The sequence below is a fragment of the Lissotriton vulgaris genome, chromosome 12 (assembly GCF_964263255.1).
Source record: "Lissotriton vulgaris chromosome 12, aLisVul1.2, whole genome shotgun sequence".
In the NCBI taxonomy this organism is placed as follows: Eukaryota; Metazoa; Chordata; class Amphibia; order Caudata; family Salamandridae; genus Lissotriton; species Lissotriton vulgaris.
The window spans coordinates 756,030,453-756,055,122 of NC_141700.1; the positions used below are offsets into that span (position 1 = coordinate 756,030,453).

At 46.0% G+C, this 24,670-nt stretch overlaps 1 protein-coding gene across 1 annotated transcript in view; it reads left to right on the forward strand.

Annotated features, from left to right (window-relative positions):
• Positions 1–24,670, forward strand: part of TNFSF12 (TNF superfamily member 12) — a 210,558-nt gene that overhangs the window by 88,240 nt on the left and 97,648 nt on the right. The gene's annotated exons all lie outside the window — the stretch shown is intronic.

The window sequence follows — 24,670 nt, forward strand, 5'->3', positions numbered from 1 at the left end:
TTGAAGGTGTAAGGTGGAGTTTCATAGGCTGCTGAGCACAACATGGCTTCCAACTGGGTGCAAGAGGACCAGGGATTGCATTGTTGTTCTGAAGTCTGTCTCTCAAAAGAAAGGTTTTATTATTTTCCTGAGGTAGAGTTAGTATAAAGTTGTCTTGGCTACCTGGTGGTTTGTTCACTGAAGTTGAGTTATTTGTCAAGGGTGGATCCCAATGATTCTGCACTGACCGCCTGCTGAGGGGTCAAACTGTACAGGTTCATGGTGGGTAGCCAGGCTTGGATCTGCGGTTGTTTTAGAGCTGTTCACAAATAAAAGGAACATTGTCTTAGCTGGTTTGCCCTCAGCTAAGCACGTGACATCAAATTTGATTAGTCTAAGGCTGGCTCCAATTCGATTATTGTAATTTATCCAGAAGAGTTTTTTTGTGGAGGTGGAAGATGATGGATGGGTAAGAGGAAACACTGGAATACTCTGCAGAAGGCAGGAAGTTTCTGGGATTTTGTGATTCCTATCTTCACTAAGGGATGGTGGTTTGGGAGCTAGGGGACGAACCACTGCAGAATGACTTTGGAGATAGCCACACATCTTTCCAGGGTGTGAATCAGTATTAATAGTTTACTTTATATTGTGTTTTTGTAGGCAAGCCACTTTATCTGCTCCAGTTTCCATTCACAGCTTTATCATGTCTGTCCGGGAGCAGTAGCAGGATTAAGCACTGTATAAAGATACACAAATTGACATTTACATGTCTGCGGACCACCTCGTCGTCTGCATGGTGGTATGTGGCTTCATCCAGTTCACATTTCTAAATAGAGCCTGGGCTCTTTTGCACGCACGCACTTCTCTTTTTGCCAGTGGTCACACATGAAGTGGCGTCACCACTGCTTTAGGTAAGCATGTTGCAAGACTTCCTCACCGCAGACCACATAGATCCTGCTCAGAGCGGCTGCTGGTCTTTCCAGGAAGCAGCCTTATCATGCCCACGTGCATTGACAGTGGTTCTGAAGCATGTGACATGGAATCAGCAGGTTCCTGCTTCCACCCTTCTGTCCTGTCCAGCCTCTTAATGGACCTTGCAAGCCCCAACGACACCGAGAGCTCATCCCCATGTACTTAAGCATTAAATACTGATCGGGAGGGCTATAACAGGGAGAATATGCCCCGGGTCCTAGGAAGGTGAGTTTAGGCACAACGAGGGGTCATTGAACCGACGGGTGCTTTATACTCCATGCACCTCCTTAGCATCAAAGATTATTGCTCTTCCAGACTCATCAGCCCCGGATATTTACATCTCAGAAACAACTGGTTTAAAGTGCTGTGAATGGAATCAGTTGTGGTGCCCAGGTAGCAGTATACTACCAGATAAAGCCTTGAGTGTATTCGGGCATCTCTTGCCACACATGCCTAGGCCGTGCCCCTCTGGTTGACCATGTACTGAACGTAAGTAGTGGTGTTTATATCGTGTAAACTTAATATAGTTAGGAAGCAGCAGATAGGGGTGTTGGGAGTTGATAGAAGATAGTGTACATCAAGTGAGGATTTATACATCTGAATTACAGCACAATTCATACATTTATACCTATACTGCATTTCTCACCAGTTACACTCTTTATTACAGTTGTAATTCACCAGTATCTGAACATGGAATAGCAGATACCTCTGAGAGTGCTCCCTGAACAGACCAGTTCTGATTTACCATAAATTCCCTTCCTGCTGAGAGAGTGAGAGGAGGGGCATCATGAGTGAGAGGAGGGGCATCTTGGGTGAGAGGAGGGGCATCTTGGGTGAGAGGAGGGGCATCTTGGGTGAGAGGAGGGGCATCATGGGTGAGAGGAGGGGCATCATGGGTGAGAGGAGGGGCATCATGGGTGAGAGGAGGGGCATCATGGGTGAGAGGAAGAGCATCATGGGTGAGAGGAGGGGCATCAAGGGTGAGAGGAGGGGCATCAAGGGGGTGAGAGGAGGTGCATCAAGGGTGAGAGGAGGGGCATCAAGGGTGAGAGAAGGTGCATCAAGGGTGAGAGGAGGGGCATCAAGGGTGAGAGAAGGGGCATCAAGGGTGAGAGAAGGGGCATCAAGGGTGAGAGAAGGGGCAAGATGACCCACTCAAGGTTTCGCCTCACGTGAGTTATGGCCCTCCTCTCGCTCAGTACCGGTAACAAGTAGAACATTACACTCCGCACACTTGCGTAGAAACTATGCACGCGCATAAACACTTGAAAAACCTAAAAATCCAATCATAATTTTGAGGGCAGTCATACAAAGGTCTTGGAATGAAGGAGCGTTTATGACCTAAACACTCTGAAGTAGGCCTGGTGATGTATAGTTTTTTTTATCTGTCAGCAGATTTGTTTTTTATTGGTGAGGAAATGTGTCGGTAGGGCCTGCTACTTCAGGAAGTCTGATCACAATCTGGTGCAGAGTCTTCACCCTTCACTGTCACAATGTTGTGAATACTCCTGCTCGGCGCTAGCATCATCATTACCTGCTATGAGAGCCATCACCTTTCATAAAGGCTGCATTTGTTCTGCAGCCAGAAACTTTTATTTGAAAAGGAACCATCCAAACCCATTCCTGGACTTTAGACAGTGAATCAACATCTATTAATAACAAGCATTTGCAAAGGCAATAGGTTTCACCTACGCTAGAGGTATAAAATGTTTTTAGTCCTGTTGTACAATAGGGGTAGAGGGAAGTGGAGTGGCACAAAGTGGAATAGTACTGAGTAGAGTGGACTGGGGTAGAGTACAGAGCAGTGGCTTAAAGTGGTGGCATACAGTAGAGCGGAGTATGGTGGAGTGGGGTAAACTAGAGTGGAGTGGAGAACTAGAGTGGAGTGGCATGGTGTGGAGTAAAGTGGCAAAGAGTGGCATAGAGTGGAATGGAGTAGAGTGACATGGAGTGGTATTGAGTAGGGTGGCGTAGAGTAAAGTGGCGTAGAGTGAAGTGGCGTAGAGGAGGGTGGCATTGTGTGGAGTGGGGTAGAGGGGCAAAAAGTGACGAAAAGTGACCCTGTGTGGAATAGAATGGTGTAGTGTAGAGTGGCACAGACTGGCATCCCGTGGAGTAGAGTGGCATAGAGTAGAGTCGTGCAGAGTGGCGGTGCATGGCGTACAGTGCAATGGAGTACAGAAAAGTGGTGTACAGTAGAGAAGACGCTTGGAGTGGCAGAGTGGCATAGAGTGAAGTGGCATAGAGTAGAGAGGCAATGTGTGTGGTAGAGCAGTGTAGAGTAGCACTGTGTGGAGTGGAGTGGCATATAAGCATATAGTGGAATGGTGTTGCGTTAAGTTCAGTGGCTCAGAGTAGAGTGGTGCAGAGTGTAGTGGCTTAGAGTGGTGCAGAGTGTTGTAGAGTGGGGCATGTTAGAGTTACATAGAGTAGAGTTAGTTATGTAAAAGGGAGTGGTGCAGAGTAGAGTGTGGTAACGTACAGTGTAGAGGTGCGGAGTAAAGTGGTGTACAGTGCAGTGGCATAGAGTGCAGTGGTATAGAGTAGAGTGGTGCAGAGTAGGGTGCAGTGGCGTAGAATGGTGCAGAGTAGAGGGGAGTGGCGTAGAGTGGTGCAGAGTAAAGTGGCTTAGAGCGTAGTGGCCCAGAATACAGTGGCATAGAGTGCAGTGGTGTAGAGTAGAGTGGCAGAGAGAAGGCTGTAGAGTGCAGTGGTGTAGAGTAGAGTGGCAGAGTGTAGGCTGTAGAGTGCAGTGGTGTGGAGTAGAGTGGCACAGAGTGATGTAAAGTGCAGCTGTATAAAGTAGAGTGTTTCAGAGTAGAGTGTCGAGAGTTCAGTGGCATACACTGAAGTGGTGTTGAGTGAATATCTTAGAGTAGAGTGACGTAAAGTGCAGTGGCTTATAGTGGTGCAGAGAAGAGTAGAGTGGTACAGAGTGACAGAGTGCAGTGCCGTAAAATAGAGTGGTGTAGAGTGGCATAAGGCAGAGTGGTGCAGAGTGCAGTGGCATAGAGTAGAATGCAGTGGCATAGAATGTATTGATGGAAAGTAGTGTGGTGTAAAGTGCAGTGATGTAGAGTATAGTGAGGTCGAGTAGGGGTGGGAGGGAAAATAAGCTACATTGAAGGGGTGGGTGGAGGGTTAATAGAAGCTACATGGATATGGGAGAAAGACTGACACAGAAGCACTCATATACAGTGCTTGAACAAAAAAACGTAGCTCCAAAAACGAGAGCAGCGGCTGGATGCAAATATTTGGTCCCTGCTCCAAGGGTGGGTCAAACACAAGACGAGGACATGACACCTGCATGCCATGACAAACCGGAGTGAAGCAAATGAGAGCGAAGCTGAAGCTAAAAAATGGTACAGGTGGACTGTAGCCCACTGTAAGAAAACAAAAAAGTCTCACAGAGGCAGCACATGCTTGATCTAGTCGAAACCATAAAAGAGACCTATTTGTATCACAAGAAATTGAAATACAACGCACATTAAATGGGGATTTCGCTATAGGGCTCTGGCCAACTACGATATTTGTCACATCCTCTAATGTGACCTAACACAATTTCCATGGTGCGCCCAACATCTACAGTGCCTAGCAGAGATAAAAGGTCATAGGCCGAATCAGTCACAGGTGCACGCTCATTAACAACCTATGCAAGCAACTACAATGTTTGGTAACCGTAGCTCAGTTAGTTGCGATCTTGAGCTAAATAGTTCTCGCTAACAATCGTTCATCATTGCCGGTCGAACAGCACAGTGAGGCACTAGCAGAAAAAGGCGCTCTGGTCACATTGCAGGGGTGCCGTTGCTGTTTGGAGTTATGGATGCTGCACCCCGGTTGCCACATGAACCATGTAGGCTCAGGTCAGTGGTTGTTTGTCTCGGTACAAGTTATTGGTCGCTGGCATCCATGCTGTGATTAGCTAGCGTTACTTGGTACTCACCATCGTTGTGAACTGTTAACCACTCAGAATTGTGATTTGCACATTCCAGTTTTTCCATTAAAATGGGCCTGTAAACAATGCTCATCAGGGCATTGGACAGTGACATATTCCCACGTATACCACATTGTCTGTCTAAATGCAGTTTTGCTTTGCTAATCGTCTCTCACAAACCAGCATCTTTCATGTCGGCTCTGGTTTATGTTCTCAACCACAACTACATGTCATGCTGTGCAGTTCATATGCACTTATGCATGACGTTTGTGCTTAAAAGGCCAGGGTGCTATTGTCAAATTAATAAATCTCAAATGCTGCCAGATGAAAATGAACCGAATCACAAATATTGTGTATTTTTCTTATTCTGTTTTTGAACAATTTTTGGTTAAAATTCCCTACGGGTTTTCCCCTGTAAAACAGTGAGCTTGAAACATCCTATCTATCCTTCCTCCCCAAGGCTCCACCTGATTATACTGTGTGACGTTTGGCAAAAACTGAGCGAGGGCCTGGAACAGACCCAGGTTATGCTCAGCTCTCATTACCAAAATATTTCCTTGCCTTTCAAGCAGTGCTAACAGCCGCTCTGCATTTTGTTATGTTTGTAACTTCATTGTAATTAGATGCGAGTGTTAGTGCTAACTGATGTTTGGCACTGGACAGACAAGTCTGCCTATATTTGACATAGTCTGATCAAAAGAAAAAGTAATTTCTGTAACTTTTAAACCATTTACACAGGAAACACATTTCCTATTGAAATCAGTAATATATCAGAAAAAAGTTTTTTTTTTCCTGGATCTGTTACTGCCACCATAAAATGAAGGGTTGCCAGAACCGTGCATGTTATATATATTTTGAGGTTTTTCCTAGCGTATGAATGCTGCACACATACATGCATAGCACTCAGGGTGGACTCGGCTCAAGAAAGCTTTATCACAAGGCGACTAACGTCTTGCAGACATGGAAACTGTGTGCAAGGACAGACAGACAAATGTAGCAGACGGTACCATAGCCATGCATTTAGCTATCTAAAGCATGCTATGTTATGCGTGTTTGTAAAGTCCTCTATCACCCGCGGGGTATCCTGGCGCGGAGCGGGTGTGGGCCTTGCCCTGCCTGTGGTAGGTTGCTTATTTGAAAAGCCAGGTCTTCAGCGTCTTGTGGAATTCAAGAAGAGACGAGGAGGCTCTGATGTGGAGTGTGAAGCCATTCCAAGCTTTGGGAGCGATGTAAGAGAAGACCCATATCAAAAAAACTATTTGTTTAGTCCGTACTGCCTCCATGAAGAGTAAACCAAAGCTGAACATCCCACTGCAGACAGGGCTCCTTGTTTGCTGCACATTACGAAGAGCTGCGGGGAAACGCGTTACGTCTTCAGACAAATGCGCTTTTTAACATAGCAAAGTGCAAGAATTATGGGGCAACCTGGAGGTCCTGGGAGCCTAGGCAGATATTGGGCATACAAAACAAGGCCATGGTTCTCCGTGATAGCGGCCTGTTCTTCACCGATCCTTTGATGGTGAATTTTACACCTGGTGATTTGATTAACTTTTGTTTCCAATACTCCTGGCATCTCTTCAGGACTCACTCAACCCAGACATTGAGCTTCCTCGGTTGCTACCACGTTGGTCTTGATGAGCACCCTGTAATAATCGCATTGGGGTCAAACCTCGACAGCATCGCTAGTTGACTGATATTGCTGTAAATAGTGTACTCGTTGTATTGTAACTTTGAGTCTTGTCGTTAAAGTTGGATGTGATATCAGCCCCTAGATTGTTAATATTGTAAATAGCACCTGCGCACCTTCTTCGCCAATGTCATCACTCACCGCCATTTCTGTTGTGGCACCTACATTTTGAGAACCAAGTCTTAGTCAATAATGAAGGATTTGTTGCAATGATGCTTTATTAGTGAATAAATGGTGTCTGCATACTGTAATAATAATTCTTCTTACATATTTCTCTAGCCAAGGGGGGGTCAGGCTTATTCCTCTCCCCGAGGGACTCACGGTTTTGTGTTAACACAGCAAAGCATGCCTCCTTTAAAGACCCGCCTTCTTAAGAGCCAAAGCTAACATTTTTAGATGTATTTCCTACAGATAATGCAGTATTTAACCTACTGTGTTCAGTGTACGGCTCCCTATCCCAGGAGTTGTAAGTGCACTACATAAACATGTGATATATAGAAATACATAACTGACTTGTAGAGTGCATGCAGAAGCACAGGGTGTAATATGTTATTTATCCCATTGGTGAGTGTCGGGTGGGTTACAATTCCCACAAAGCCTCCCAGGGGTCATCACACCCCTTCCCATCCTCAACAATGGTAATAACCAGCATATGACGCTCAGCGGAGCTGCACGTCTGGTTTATGCTATGCTGATTTCTCATGTGCAGTAGTTTATAAACACTTGTGCTTCACCGGAGCCAGAACATAAGGGCCTTATACTCGCACAGGCAGCTAAAACACAATACTGAGGCCTGTTGAGCTGGGCCCCACTTGTTCTGTTCTGTAAAGTGCTTCTAGAATGGAATCTGAGACATGAATCGGTCAGGCATGCGCCATTGAAACATGAACACTTTGGCAATGTAGCAATAAATGTCCAAATGTGTGTTTATTAGTACATTTGTTCCAAATAGCGTGTGGTATTGGGCAGCGTTTATTTCACACACATATGAAGTCCAACAAAGCAGTCTTGGAGTTGGGGTGACATGCACACACCGCTCAGTGATTGACGGGCTCATAATACATGTACACAATACACGGGAGGGCGGGATTGCCACAAAGAGCTCTTTCTTTCATTCTCCGTGCAGTATCTGAGAAATGCTTTTCTCTCTTTTTTGCCCGCGGCCATAACTCGCTTGTAATAACAGAAGGAAATTATAGAGGATAATGATGTATTACAGCTGAGTAGTGCGGTCCCAGTGCACTCCAGCGCCGCGCCAGCACACAGCTTGGTCCTGGCTTCTGTTTGCCTATTAACTGAAAGTGAGATGGCAGGAGGGGTGGCGCTGTGCCAGCCGCTCTTTATATATTCATTTTCCCCCGGAGATCACAAATGGGGTTTAGGCTAATACAAACTTTCAGAAACCGCTTCAAAAGAGGTGACAACATCGACGTGCTGCACGAAAATTAAAATGTCTCGCGTGACGTCAATTCCTGCGTAAACCAAGGGGCCCTAATGTGGCTAACATTTGACAGCTCTGGCGCATCAAACGATGGAGGTGTTGAAGGCAAGGAGGGATGGCGGTCTCTCGTGCTAAGAGTGCAAAAAGAACAATTTATGGACGGAATGCGGAACAATGTCAAACATTCACCCCGGTACGTAAATCTGGGCCTAAATTCATCATTTTTTGCTCACCATGCCTTTCTAGTTTGGACCCAGCTATTTGCGAATCAGTCTTGACCCTGCCCCCCCCATAGGAACAGTCCAGCCCAAACTGCCAGGCCAGGTCCTCCCTGGACTGTAAACAGCCATCCTGGGACATGTTTCAGGGTATCACCCCCTCATCAGCCTGGCTAGCTTGACTCCAGTGGCATGGAGAGCACAGGACCCACGTCTGGGCATACCCTTCCCACTTAGGGTGACAAATGCAATAAGAACAATTGATGGACGGAATGATGAAACAATGTCAAACATACACCCCTAGTACAGAGATCTGGGCCTAAATCCATCGTCTTTTGCTCACCATGCCATTCTAGTTTGGACCCAGCCATATGCGAATCAGTCTTGACCCTGCTCCTCATGGGAACAGTCCAGCCCGAACTGCAAGACCAGGTCCTCCCTGGCCTGGAAACAAGCATCCTAGGACCGGTTTCAGGGTATCACCCTCTCATCAGCCTGGCTAGCTTGACTCCAGTGGCATGGTGAGCACGGGACCCATGTCTGGGCATACCCGTTGTCTTATGTTTTAAGTGTAGTTGGGGCCCTATAACATCCATTTAAGACACCTCTGTACTATGATGGCGGCGCAGGGTGTGTTCTATTCTAGGTCTCCTGTTCGGCTAACCTGTAAAGCATCTCTAGAAAAGACAGACTCATTCCTTAGAATCAAAGACACTGGAGATGGGCTTTCTTTGATTGTCAGTGAAAGCAATGAAACCGTGGCATGCGGACAAACCTGTTGGGAAGGGATGCCCTTCTCTCACCATTCCAAACTCCATCCCAGCCCGAATCAGCTGAGCATTCAAGAAGGTTGGTGCTTGAGAGGCCTGTAGGAGACACATGCCTCTATGGTACTTCGTGGATCACCCAGATCTAACCCTCCCAGACTCCGGGGGCCCTTCTGCAGGTCAGCTCTTCCATCACCAATATCAGTCCTACTGTCTATCCAATGTTGCATGTTCTCAAAAGGCTCTTGTGTTTCTACTTTTAATAATGTTATGTGAATGATGCCTGGGGGGTGCAGATTGGAGCATGAAAATAAGCGGAAGCAAGAGGGAAAAGGAAGCTTTAAGCATTTTGAAGAATGACAGAAGGTCATGTCCTACTGCCTATATGTATTATTTGAAATTATGAACTGACCTTTTACCCTTTAGCTTTGTATTCAATGTTTTTGGGAAACTGTACTTTAAAATGCATATTCCATTCTTTTCAATAAGATCTTGAAGGGCGTACCATTTAAAAGTTAGTGGTGGGGGATGGGTCAATTAAATGGCCATGGAGTAATATAATTATTTTTATTATTAATATTATCAGGTAGAAATCCGTTGATATATTTTCATCTAAACATCCAAAAAATACCTTAATGTATATAAATGGCTTTATCTTAATCCATTCTTTTAAGGACTTCCAAGTACCATAATATTTCCTTTATCTTCTGCTAGCCTTGGAAACAGCAGATTCTAAATCGTAGCAGTTGTTGAAATTGAAATCACCATATTCTAAGATCATGAGGACGATCTCACTAAACAGTATACAATAGCAATATTAACACTCAGTCTGTACCCGCCAAGAGTATACATTCATCCAGTTCCAAAGTTCCCATTCTACCCAATGATTCAATTTTTCGACCAATTCAGGTCACCCCCTACTTTTCAAAGATATAGGGTCATATGTATCAAGAAGAGTCCTTAATAGGGAATTTTGGCAATTTGCTATTAAGGACTCGCAAAAGGTAATGTATGTAGGATTCGTAATATTAATTGCGATTCCTACATATTCCTTAATTGCGAATCGCAAATTGCGATTCGCAATTAAGGGATACCTTCCCATTCATTCCAAGAGGCCCATAGGAATGAATGGGAAGACAATCGCAAATTGCGAGTACCAGAATTGCATTTAAGGAATCGTGATTTGCGATTCCTTAAATGCATTTGCAAAAAAGAGAATCACAAATTTTGCCATTCCCTATTTTGCGATGGCCTTTTGAGATGATACATCCCAAAAGGCTTTTTCCCGTTCACGAATGGGCTGATTTTGAGAATCGGCCCGTTTGCAAACGGGAAAAGGGCTTGATACAAATGCCCCATAGACTCATCCAGGCCCAAAATTACCATTCTGGGCAACATATAGATTAACCCAGTCCCAAAATCACCCTTCTACCAACGATTTGCTATCTAGTTCAGCCTCTGCTCTCCAAGGGTATAGATCAACCCAGTCCCAAAATCACCCTTCTACCAACGATTCGCTGTCTAGACCAATCCAGTTCAGCCTGCACTGTGCAAGGGCATAGATCAACCCAGTCCCAAAATCACCATTCTTCCTAACGATTTGCTATCTAGTTCAGCCTCTGCTCACTACGTGTATAGATTAACCCAGTCCCAAAATCACCCTTCTACCAACGATTCGCTATCTATTTCAGCCTCTGCTCTCTAAAGGTATAGATCAACCCAGTGCCAAAATCACCATTCTTCCCAACGATTCACTATCTAATTCAGCCTCTGCTCTCTAAGGGTATAGAGTAACCCAGTCCCAAAATCACCCTTCTACCAACGTTTCGCTATCTAGTTCAGCCTCTGCTCTCCAAGGGTATAGATCAACCCAGTCCCAAAATCACCATTCTTCCCAACCATTTGCTATCTAGTTCAGCCTCTGCTCTCCAAGGGTATAGATTAACCCAGTCCCAAAATCACCATTCTTCCCAACGATTCGCTATCTAGTTCAGCCTCTGCTCTCCAAGGGTATGGATCAACCCAGTCCCAAAATCACCATTCTTCCCAACCATTTGCTATCTAGTTCAGCCTCTGCTCTCCAAGGGTATAGATTAACCCAGTCCCAAAATCACCATTCTTCCCAACGATTCGCTATCTAGTTCAGCCTCTGCTCTCCAAGAGTATAGGTTAACCCAGTCCCAAAATCACCATTCTTCCCAACGATTCAGTATCGAGACCAGTCCTGTTCAGCCTGTACTCTCAAAGGGTATAGATTATTAATGAACAATCTCAAAAGTACCATTTTATCCAGTGGTTCAATATCTAGACCAGTCCAGTTCAGCCTCTACTCTCCAAGGGTATAGATTAACCCAGTCCCAAAATTACCCTTCTTTTCAACAATTCAATATCTATCCCTATACAGGTCTTCAATTCCTATGTATTCTGACTAAAATCTGCAAAATGCAATTATATTGATATCTTCTGCCCACCCTCCAACATCCGTTTGATACACTGTGATCAGGCACAGCGTTTCTGTTGTCATACAGTAGAAATCATAGACCGCACAATGATGCTGAATTTTATTTTTACTTTTTCTTTAATCACTAATGTATTGATGGGCTCAGTATATTCCTTGTGACCAGTTCACCAAATGATGCTGAACTATCTTTGGGAGCCATTACAGGAGACTCTTCTGATCTCTTTGTTTATCCATTTTAGGGAATTAGTACTATGAAATACACCATTTGGCACAAGTCTTTTTCAAAAGTGTCCTTCAGAAGAGGGGTCACCGCAATGGGACCGGCTTCCCAATCCAAGGGTAGAAGCCAGTCGGTTCCCTTTTTGTGCCATGTGGAATTTAGTTCCAAGTTTATGAATACTTTTGTTGATAATGAAAGAATCAATAAGAGAACTTGTGAAGAATCAGACTACCTTTGAGTGGAAGGGAATGTGTCAGAATATATTTTTGAAACAATGAACAGGGAGACTGCTCATTTTACACGTTCATTTGGAATGGAATGCAGCATGGCTTGTGCCTCCTACACATTCAAAGCTCTGCATGAATTGCTCATTTGTGGAAGGGCAGGCGTTGGAGTTCACTTCAGGTCATTCCTGTGGGGAACACAATTTCACATCAGGACGAACCACAAACCATTGGTGACTGCATTTTTGGCAGGCCGGTGTATGAACTTAGCTGCTAAGTATATGTGCCTTGCTGTTAAGTTGCAGGCATACTAATTTTAAAGTGATTACATTCCAGGCAAATGGAATGTGCAAGCCAATATTCTATCAAGCCTGCTAGTGTTGGTGAACAAAGTGAAAGATGGTGTGTGTTGTAAGTGTTTAGTGGCAGGATTGCAAGATATTTCGATAGGGGTAGGTGGGCAATTAATAATAATCCCACGCTTCACAGAAAACGGCCTGGCTGTACATGTAGGCGTGCTAATAAAGAGCACTACGGTTCTGCCCTTAACTAATGACCTGTTTAATTTTTTTATTAATGCTTCATAGTGTTCTTTTGTACCTTTTCTAAGCGTTATGGGTACCTGGTATCCCTGCTACCCACTTTAAGAGTCCTCCATTTACCAACTTAGTTAGGATGGAAAGGCGAATTAGCTTTGTCAGAATTTAAATTTGGGACATGCAAATTACTGCATGTGTCAGCTGCAAGTGTATATCCCACTGAGCCATTCCGCTGACTTTAATAGTGCTGAAGCCAATGTTATTCGCTGTTGTGCATTTCAGCGTCTTGCACCAAAACAGACAACAAATGATGATTTCTGGAGGACAATGTTAAAGAAATAAAGACAGAAAGAATGGCAGTAAGGGATACTTAAGAGCCGCACCACCTACCTATCCACAAAACGTAAATCCAATGTCAGACTAAGCTGCCCACCTCCTACGTCCACTGGCAAAGGGACCTAACAATTACAAGACAATACAGAAAGCACAGAGAGGCAACACAGATATTATTTAGAGCATAAATGCATACAACATTGATCAGTCCAGACTCTTCAGTGATTTCACAGAGATGATCCTTTTAATGATTTCTGGGACAACAAATCTCACACTGTGAAAATCTTAATACCGGTCACTGCAATCACGAGATCATATTCTACCCGTTCTTAAGAAAAAGTCTTCATTGGCGCCGATTTATTACTTATCAAAGTTTCCTTTAAGCCGCAGCTTTCTGTGGCTTACATGCTTGGATGCTGATATGCGGTAGACGTTAACACGCAGGACTCTTGACCTTGGTGGAGAAGTGTGGCTCAATGGTTAGAGCGGCAGACCCTGATGCAGAGGTCTGGCCCGGGACCAGGGTTCAATTCCCGCCTCGGCGGGTCTTGGGCTCAATTTCCCCGGACCTGATAATTCTCGCCTTGGTGCCTAGTCTAATCATGGGTCCCACTCTGCAACTCTGGGCAATAGCTTGCTTAATCTCCACAACGGCCCCAACAGTGCTGGGATGCGTGGCTTCACCTTGTGGGTGCCCAGGAGTGGACATTTCACAGGGAAATAAGAAGAATCCTACCACTTATTGGGAAGAAAGATGAGGAAAGAAAAGGGGGACACTCAGTGTTGTGTAAAATACCCCTCACACACCAACAGGCCCCTTGGTGTCATGCTTCATCATCGGGGTCTTCGCACCCCGCTAAGGGGATGCGGCACGCTACGACCTACGACTACGCGGGAGCGTTGACAATTCAGTCTATGTGTGGTGTGTGTTGGGTGCAAGTGAAAGGAATAGGATGTGAGTGGGAAGTGTAGTGAGAAAAATTAAAAAGGACCTGGCCAGTGGGTAAAAAGAAAAAACTTTATTCTGTACCTCTGGCTGGTACTATTAAAAAAAGTGCTAGATGGCGAGGTTTTGTGTCTTAGTAAGGGACAGAACCTCTGGTGTGCGTCGACATGTTTCGGTACATACGTACCTTCTTCAGGACGGGGCACAACTCCCAACCCTACTCACGTTTCTCTACAGAACAAGATTATTGTTCTAACTTTCCTAAAAAAGTGATTATATTTACTGAAGACAAATACAATGTGCCTACAGCGGTTTTACTTGAACATGTAGTTACATGTCCTGAAAAAAGAAAAAAGAGCGTTAGGTTTGGTTACCATATAGGTTGGCTCATACAGGCGCAGTCACCTGACACTGCGCCTGTATGAGCCAACCTATATGGTAACCAAACCTAACGCTCTTTTTTCTTTTTTCAGGACATGTAACTACATGTTCAAGTAAAACCGCTGTAGGCACATTGTATTTGTCTTCAGTAAATATAATCACTTTTTTAGGAAAGTTAGAACAATAATCTTGTTCTGTAGAGAAACGTGAGTAGGGTTGGGAGTTGTGCCCCGTCCTGAAGAAGGTACGTATGTACCGAAACATGTCGACGCACACCAGAGGTTCTGTCCCTTACTAAGACACAAAACCTCGCCATCTAGCACTTTTTTTAATAGTACCAGCCAGAGGTACAGAATAAAGTTTTTTCTTTTTACCCACTGGCCAGGTCCTTTTTAATTTTTCTCACTACACTTCCCACTCACATCCTATTCCTTTCACTTGCACCCAACACACACCACACATAGACTGAATTGTCAACGCTCCCGCGTAGTCGTAGGTCGTAGCGTGCCGCATCCCCTTAGCGGGGTGCGAAGACCCCGATGATGAAGCATGACACCAAGGGGCCTGTTGGTGTGTGAGGGGTATTTTACACAACACTGAGTGTCCCCCTTTTCTTTCCTCATCTTTCTTCCCAATAAGTGGTAGGATTCTTCTTGTTTATGTAACAGTGCCCGTGGAGTAGGAATCCTACTTGATACTCTACCTCCCCTCTTTGTTAAATATATTTCACAGGGAAAGCCAGGAACTTGGCAGACAAAAAAGGTGTAGTGTCAGGACTAGCAAGGTCCAAGGGACCCACCACGAGCAGGTAAGTCAAAGTAGGCACAGAGGAAGAAGGGGAGCCCACATAATACAAAGAAGACCCTCAAGAGGACCCAAGCAGCTCACCAATGATGCAAGTCCACAGTGCAGAGGATGCAGTGAGGATGAAGATCTTGGTAGCAAGAAATGCTGGATGCTGGGTTTCTTGCAGCCCGAAGATCTCTGGAGAAGAGAGTCAACAAGCCGTGCCAATGGCAAGTGAAGCGGTGCTCAGGGGTTCTGTTCCAGCAGTTCCGACGAGGGATACTGGCCTAAAACTCAGTGGGAAGACAGTGCAGGCCTCGAGGGAGTTGTAGAATCACCACCTGTGTTGCTGGGCCTTTCGAAGTCTGGAGGACGTCAGGAGCAGCAGACCAGTCAGCTTAGTTGCGGTGCCTTCAGATGCAGGGGAGTGACTCATTCACCCCAAGGGAGATTTCTTCGGGTGTCTTTGATGCCCACATGCCTGCAGAAGAACCTGGATGGAGTACAGGCACAGACGACGCAGAAGACTGGGAAGACAACGAGACCAGGAGCAGCAGGAGTCTTCCAGATGCAGTCTTGGTTCCCAAAGCGAAGTCCAGCGAAGTCCAAAGTGCCCAGACGGTTGAAGATGAAGTGGTTTCAGGTCTGAATCTTGTCCCACGGCGAATCTGAAGAGTCACCCACAGGTAAGTCCTTAAGTACCCTAAGGAACGGGTTGGGACAAATCAGGGGTCCATCCCAGAGGAGGGGCTGGACAGTGGGGAGGCTATTCCCATGTCCTCTGTCCAGTTTCGTGCGAGAGCCAATGGCTCCCTGAACTGGTTCTAGCTGGAGTATGCTAGGAGGGTACCTGATGTGCCCTACAAAGCAGTCTAGTGGAACTGGCAAGCACCTCCACCCCAGTCCAATACACTAAGTCCTGTCTGGGAGGTGGTCACACATCCCTGTGACAGGAAACTTATTGTTCTACCTACCCCTGCTTGAGCTTGGCTCAGCAGCAGGAGGGCAGAATCGTGCCTGTGGCCGGCAACATCCCTACCTTGCTGTCAGACTCTGGAAGACTGGTACTGGGAGCAAAGGGGGGCTTCCAGCAGGAGCCCTATTGTGCATAGCATCATACCTCCAACACCGTTTACGGTGTTGGGGAATGATTCTAACATGTTTAATACCAAACAGGCCAGGGTTTGTTACAGCCAGTTTATAGTCAGCCATCGCGTAATGATGCATGGCCACTATAAGTATCGTAATGGCTGACGCAATTACAATGCCTGGAGAATGGACTTCGGTGTTTGTAGGGGTGTCCTGCTCTTGCAGGGGCACCCCCACACTTAGAATCCTGCCTTCAGGATTGAAAGGCCTGCTATGGGGTGACAAAGGTTTTAAGTGAAGTGACCCCAGATATAAGAACAAGCACTGGTGTTGCCAATTGGTCTCGCAGTAGGAAAGTTGGAGCTATTGGTTTTGTAAATGACAAAGCCCTTTATGTTTTTAAAATGAAAACAAAAATAAAAGGCATTGTTATATGCAACTGTAATAGCTCAAACTCTCGTGAATGCGAGACATATTGCATTGCAAATGCTTGTCTGTATGGGGATTGCTGAGAAATGTACACTGTACGCTGGTTTAGATGTAAAAGAACACACGTGCACCTCCACAGTGGAGCATCTATCCCCAAAGCCAAGATGTATTGTTATGAACGACCTGGCACTTAAACTGTATAAATCTACAAAGGGTGCTTTAAAAAACACCTAAAGAAATATTAGTGCCTGCTTCGTTCATGCACCAAACAGAGGACTTGAACTAAAGAAGGGTCACCAATACAATGAGGCAGCTGAGCAGCGTGTACAGCCCAGTGTAACTAGACACCCCCAGAGGCGGCGGTGATCGGTTGGGGCACTCAAAGGCATTCTCCTTGGGGAAGTCCTTACAACGTCAATCACCCGGCTGTGAAGACAGCGCAGCTCGGGTAGAATGAGGGAATAAAGGCGCGCGTCTCGGCTCAGAGTGTGACCGGCCGAGGTTCAGGGAGTGTGTGGCGCGTGAGTCACCGGCAGGTCAGGTCGTGCACGCGGGAGGAGGCAGAAGGCTCACGAGGGTACTGTGGGGACTTCATTTCACCGTGGTGTTTTAGCATCCACGGCCCCTGGTGTGCACATTTGGTGCTGGCAGATAGCGCCCACATGACCGACCACTTACTTCAAGGAACTCAACTCCTGGGAGAGATATTAGTCAGTGAACGAGAGTGGCGATAGAACTGAAACCTAGATGGCGGAGATAGGACTTCTAGATCAGCATGAGGGGAGAATTTAGTCTGACGTGAACGGAATGCTAGTAAAGGTGAAGACATGGGAAATTTCGGCGAGAAAGAAGGGGATTAAACATAACGGAAGAATTGGGTTTAGATGAGTGACCGGGGGTGGGATGGAAGTGGACAAAGAAAAGGATAGAAAAGCACAAGGGAGAGCAAACGATGTGAAAAGAGACGAGGGGGAGCCACGGCAGATGGAAGTGAAGGGACTACAGGAAGAGGAATGGAAGTAAACAGATGGTTGGAGACGGGCTACGGGGGATGAATTGAGATCGGCAAAAAGACAAAAACGTAAAATAGACTCTGAGGATGGGGAAAAACTGGAGGCAGAGATTCTGACTGAAAGGACACCTATGTGGAAAGACGCCATGGAGTCATAACAGTGACAATAGAAAGAACGCGATGGAGGCCTGACAAGACTGTGTTGGGGGGAAAAGAGGCTTTTAAGCGCTGGAACTGGAAGTCTAAGAGGCAGGAAAGCGATGAATCGGTGAAAACCCATCGTGGGTCTAATGCGTTACAGCAGAGATATGAGCAGGAGCCGGGAGGTGTCAAGAGGTGCAGCCAAGCGGGGTGAGAAATGGAGGCGCCAGGACAAATGGAGGAGGAAGGAAGAAGGCAAAGGGCAAGACAGACTCAAACAAGAAGGACTGGGCGGGAAGGGAGGGGGGATGCCAGCAGGGAGAGAGGAGGAAAGGTGGGAGGGAACACGGCCTGGGGGAAGCTGGCTGGGGAGGGGGAGGAGAAATGCAAGTAAGGCTGTGCGCGGGGAGAGAGAGGGGACGTGCTGGAGCTGGGGAACAGATGGCCGTGAAAGTTTATGGCCTAAAAGCGCGTGCCTGTATAAATATAGCCAATAGGTCACGCTTTTTGGACCCTATAAGTATTTAGTTATGCAGCAGAATATCCTTGGTGCAACAACACCAACTGTTGCATGGCTAAACACTTATAAGGTCCCAAATGCTTGACCTATTGGCTATGCCAATGCTTGTTAATCTTGTTAACTATCCACTCCCAAGCTGCGTGGCACCACATCCAGGTTTGAATCTTTCAGTCTCTTTGCTCTGTTGCATTTGTACACAATCTAGCGAGTTCTAAGTAGCCACCTCCCTCTCCTCTTTAAAACTTCACTCATAGTGCACCTCACTTTAATCAAATGGGTGGAATGCTGCTTATTGAGGGCGACCCCTACACAAAGAGAGCCCTGGCACAAAACAAGGAAAAAATACATTGTAAAAGTGTGCTACACAAAAGAAGGGAAGGGAGGGAACGGAAGAAGGTAGATAGATGTGATAGGAAGAAATAGAGAAGGAAGAAAGAAATAGGGGACGAAGAGAAAGAAACACAAGCCAAAGAAATAGGAGTAGGAAACAAAAAAGAATGAAATAAACAGAAAAATAAAGAAACAGATGGAGGGGGAAAAAGGAAGAAGAAAAAAAGGAGAGGTGAAAAGGGAGGGAAGGTGGAAAGACAAGAAGATGGAAGTGTGAGAAATAGAGAGAACGCTGATGTCGTACAAGTTCTTGAGACACCCTCTCCTCAGCACCTTTCTGGTAAACTCTGTCGGAGGAATGAGGAAGCGAGCGGCGTGCTGAGTGCTGCACTCGAAGCATGCAGGGTAACAGTGTGAGGAGCAGAACTGAGGAGAGACAGACAAGCAGGCACAGATGAGAGACAGACAGGCACAGAAGAGAGACAGGCACAGAGGAGCGGCTGCACGGAGAGAGGAGAAACGATAGGGGGGGACAGCAGTGGAGAGGAGACACAGGGGCCAGGATAGACAGACAGGAGTGACAGATACAGTGGGGGAGAGATGGGGCAGAACGAGAAGCACACATGAGAAAGAGGCACAGAGGAGAATAGATAAGGGGGTGAGCCACAGAAGAGGGCAGCAGAGAGGCAGCCGAAGCCGAGAGTAACATGGAGAACAGACGGACACGAAAAGGAATAAATAACAAGCATAGCTAGAGAGCAGCGGAGTGATCGAGGATAGACAGACAGGAGTAAACAAGCGATGCGCGCTCTGTGCTGGGGGAGGGGGAGGGGGAGGGCCATTAGCCTGTAAGAACTTGCGGCAAGATCAAAGGAAGGGTGGGAGGGACATTGGGGAACAGATGGCCGTGAAAGTTTATGGCCCAAAAGCGCGTGCCCGTGGCCACGTGAACTCGAAGAAAACCGCACGAAAAAACCCGTTGTTTCACGAGTATTTTGAGCACTTGAATTCTCGCTCCGCTCAATGCGCATGCGCATTGATAGGTCGCGAGACCTAAAAAGTATATCTGTCGTAAGTGGTGCTAGCACCAGCTTACACAGCTTGCAATGGCAGGCCTTTTGTCACAATTGGAGTGGTCTCCTATGGGTGGCATAATACATGCTTCAGCCCATGGGGGACCCCTAGTGTACCTATGCCCTGGGTACCTTAGTACCATATACTAGGGACTTACAAGAATACACCAGTAGCCAATCTGGGGACTACCTAAGTACTCACCATCATCCAATTTAGGGAGGAAGCACAAAGACTGGGCTTCTGATTCTCAGGATCCCAGTCAGACTAGTCAGAAAACCATAATGACACCAGCAAAAAGTGGGGGTAACCATGAAAGCAGATCCCACTTTCCTACAAGTGTATTTTATTTTTAAGGCACTGCCTGAGGGTCTGTGGCACACACTAGCGAGTGACTTATTGGTGGTATAGTCAACCCTCACTTTTTTGGGGAAATATTTGGTAGATCTTAGCCCTGAATGCCGTCTTCTACCTCTGTGGAGACCAGAAAATGGAGAGTCATTTTCGGCAGTTAGGCATGTTATCATTGCAGGCTGTACATAAGGACCCCACCCCGGGCCCCAGACTCAGCACACACAGAAATCTTGTTATTGTATCATATCTAGTGCGCAGTAATCATCTGTAAATTGTGTGAATAAGAATTAATGTAATCATTATCTCAGTGATAGTGAATATTATGAGATAGAATAAAATATAGACCGATTCATCATATATACCTAACAGCCTGAAAATACCTATTTTTTGTTTTATGGCGTCATAGTATAGTTTAGTTTGCTGCCAAGCTATGTAATATCCATGCATATATGCAGATCAGAGGCCACTTCTTTATGTGTCCTAACAGAAATCATACTTCTCAGAAACTTGTCTCTCCACCCCAACCATCCCTGATCATGGACAGTTTATATACCTTTCCCTGTCTAGCATTTCTATGGAGCAGGTGGGTTCCTCACATGAAGCCTTGGGTGTCCCACACCTAGCATGTGCCACTTTTATTTTTCAATAAAATCTTTAAATCAAAAAATAAATAAATAAATAAATAAACTATGCTTGGACCTGAAGCATTTTAGAAGCCTTCAAGCATCAATTCTTGTCCTTGTTGCATCTAGTTAGCATGGCACTGAAGCATAATATACGACCAGCTTCTAGAGAAGCCTTACTGCAAAAACTGCAGCCACTGTGAGACTCCATCTTGAAAATGTAAAATTTCCATTAGGGCACCCAATGTGGAACAGAAACAAATCAGCAATTTTGCACCCCAAAACATTGCATCATCCTTCATAAAATACAGCAAGAAAACACTCGCATTTTGAGCCCTGTTGTTCAGGCGTGGTGCACTAAAGGCACTTAATACAGCACTCAGTGGCAGTGAGCACACATAGACCCTGATAGTATTCATATGCGTTACAGGCCTTGATGAATGTTATCAAACAAATGGAAAAAGGTGCAACGCATGACTGGGCTGTTTAAGGCTCTGCTGGTGAATCAGTGTTGGTCATTTACAACCCGGTTTAAGGTTTTGTTGAGTGGTAAATAGAGCTACAGTCATTGTCTTCCTCGAAGATTAGTTCTCTTGTGAGGAATGCCCTATGGAAATCTATCCCTATGACGGAATGTAGTGGGGGATCTAGTGATGATGTACGGGTGGATTGGCTTCACATTATAGACACTACTTGGAAGCGAGCCTGTAAGTCATGTGAGCGCAAAATAAAATGGAACGCATTTTTTTAAGGGTCGCCTTTAGAGATTCTGCAAGGAGGCGAGCATCTGAGCAGGCCTTGTGGGTGTTGAGTAAGATGGGAAGCACTCCGATGCAAACAGTTCTTCATTAGAGTTTCTGCAAGGAGGCGAGCATCTGAATAGGCCTTGTGGGTGTTGAGTAAGATGGGAAGCACTCCAATGCAAACAGTTCTTTATTAGAGTTTCTGCAAGGAGGCGAGCGTCTGAGTAGGCCTTGTGGGCGTTGAGTAAGATGGCAAGCACTCATCTACAAGTGGGTCTCAATTAGAGATTCTGCAAGGAGGAGAGCATCTGAGAAGGCCTTGTAGGCGTTGAGTAAGATGGGAAGCACTCCCATACAAGCAGTTCTTCATTAGAGTTTCTGGAAGGAGGCGAGCGTCTGAGTAGGCCTTGTGGGCGTTGAGTAAGATGGGAAGCACTCATCTACAAGTGGGTCTCAGTTAGAGATTCTGCAAGGAGGCGAGCATCTGAGAAGGCCTTGTAGGCGTTGAGTAAGATGGGAAGCACTACCATGCGAGCAGTTCTTCATTACAGATTCTGCAAGGAGGCGAGCATCTGAGTAGGCCTTATGGGCGTCGAGAGTCTGAGTAGGCCTTGTGGATGTTGAGTTAGATGAGAAGCACTCCGTTGCAAGCAGTTCTTCATTAGATATTCTGCAAGGAGGCGAGCATCTTGAGTAGGTCTTGTAGGCATTGTGTAAGATGAGAAGCACTCCCATAGAAGCAGTTCTTCATTAGAGCTTCTGCAAGGAGGCGAGCATCTGAGTAGGCCATGTGTGCTATGAGTAAGATGAGAAGCACTCCTCTACAAGTAGGTCTCTGTTAGAGATTCTGCATTGTAGTGAACCAATGAGCAGGCCATGTGTGCGTTGAATAAGATGAGAAGCACTGCACTCCAAGCAGGTTTCCATTAGATATTCAGTTAGGAGGTGCAAGTGTGTAGACCTTGTTGGCACGGAGTAAGATGGAATACACTCCACTGCAATCAGGTCTCTATTAGAGATTGTGCATGGAGGCGGGCCTGCTGGTAGGCCATGCAGGCACTGAGTGAGATGGAATACACTCCACTGCAATCAGGTCTCCATTAGAGATTGTTCATGGAGGCGGGCCTGCTGGTACGCCATGCAGGCACTAAATACAATAGAATACACTCCTCTACAATCAGGTCTCTGTTAGATATTCTACATGGAGTCGGGCCTGCGTGTAGGCCATGTGGACACTAAATAAGATGGAATATATTCTTCTGCAATCAGGTCTCCATTAGATATTCTGCATGTTGGTGTGCCTGTGAGTAGGCCATGGGTGCACTAAGTAGGATGGAATGTACTACTCTACAAGCAGGTCTCAATTAGAGATTTTAGATAGGGGTGAGTCTGTGAGTATGCAATGTGGGCCTTAAGTAAGATCAGAAGTACTCCTCTACCAACAGCTCTCTAAGAGATTCTGCAAGGAATTGAGCCTATGAGTAAGCCATGTAGGCATTGAATACGATAGAAAACACTCTTCTAGTATGAGGTTTTGCAGGGTCTGAAGTTCAACCAATGGATATTGCAATGTCTGCAGTACATCTAATGGATATTTCAAGATTTGCAGTCCATCTGACGGATATTGCAAGGTCTCCAGTTCATCTGACGGATATTGCAAGATCTGCAGTTTTGCTAAAAGCGCTTAGCGGACTGTAAGCTCTGCAAGCCACTTAGGATATGCACAAGTGTGTTCATATCGTAAGTACAGCAACTGGTATATCTTGTGGTGTATGACTCGTACTTAGTGTCTTGGTGAAAGTGGAGCAGGCAGATTTACTAATGGATGTCAAGCTAGTGGTAATATAATGCTGAGGTAAATACTTTTTAACCCACGGTCACTTTGAAAAATGGAGATGGTTAGTAGTGGAACCCCAAAGACGACATACAAGCAAGGTAGGACAAAGAGTGATGACAAATATCTTACTAGAGATCCAAAGTCTGGAGTGGACAGTGTGACTTACCACAACCTCCTGGAGCATGATGTGCTTTGTTTTTGTTGCTCCTTTGTTTTGCTAAGTTGGTGTGTGGAGGAAAGAGTATGGATTGGTGTGTTGGAGAGGATTGCGCTGGACCGGAATGGAACAGAAGTGATGTACGGTGAAGTGAATGATGTAGGGTATCACAAAGGAGTTATATGGTAAATATGTTAGGGATAAATGGGCCCTAAAGTTGTTCTGATACATCCTTGTCTAATCACCCTCTGCTGAAGTGTCAGCAGTTTGTCATGTACCGACTCAAAAGAAAGGGGGAACTGCAAACTAGTACCTGAATTGCTGCTTGCAGATCCACAACATTGCCTCTAATCCTGGTGCCCCCATTACTCCAAAGTGTGGGATCCTGAACAGGTTACTAGTTTCTCATGGAACACCTTCCCTGACCTACCAACACTGAAAGTGCCTAGAAGCTGGCTGACGCCCAGTATTAAACACAATAAAAACAATATCTACATATCACCAGGCCCTCAGACCGAGCAGAAGTCACATTTACTGTAACGTGAATACAGGTCATAAATGTTGGTGCTGAATAAAAATGTTGCAGCTTGTAAATACAGCGACGCTCTCTTCCCTTCCAGTTAACCCTGGACGTCAATCCAGCTTAGCAGTTGGGCACAGCCCTTACTACCACCAATGTCTGTATTTAATGTTACAGGCCCACAGGCAGAGAAACTTGAAAAATAACCTGTACGTAGAGCTACAGAGAAGCCTTCTCCTGCAATGCCCGCCACAGATTACCGTGCACAGTGGATCGCTCCACAGTCCACACCAAAGATGTGAGTCCATTGTGGAGCCGTATGAGCTCTCCATAACCAGCCCTCAATACCAAAGGTACGAGGCTACAGTGAATCTCTGCAAACCCTCAACACTGAAGATGTGAGCTCACAGTGGATCTCCGTGAACCTCCACCCCGAAGACACGAGGCTACAGTGGATCTCTGCAAACCATCAACACTGTAGATGTGAGCCCACAGTGGATCTCTGCAAACCTCACCACTGAAGACGCGAGGCTACAGTGGATCTCTGCAAACCCTCAACACTGAAGATGTGAGCCCACAGTGGATCTCCGCAAATCTCCACCAATCTCCACACTGAAGACACAAGGCTACAGTGGATCTCTGCCAACCCTCAACACTGAAGATGTGAGCCCACAGTGGATCCGCGAACCTCCACCCAGAAGGCGTGAGGCTACAGTCGATCTCTGCAAACCCTCAACTCTGAAGATGTGAGCCCACAGTGGATATCCACGAACCTCCACCCAGAAGACATGAGGTTACAGTGGATCTCTGCAAACCCTCAACACTGAAGATGTGAGCCCACAGTCGATCCCTGCAAACCTCCCACTAAAGACATGAGACTACAGTCGATCTCTGCAAACCCTCAACACCGAAGACGTGAGCACACAGTGGATCTCCGCAAACCTCCACCCCGAACA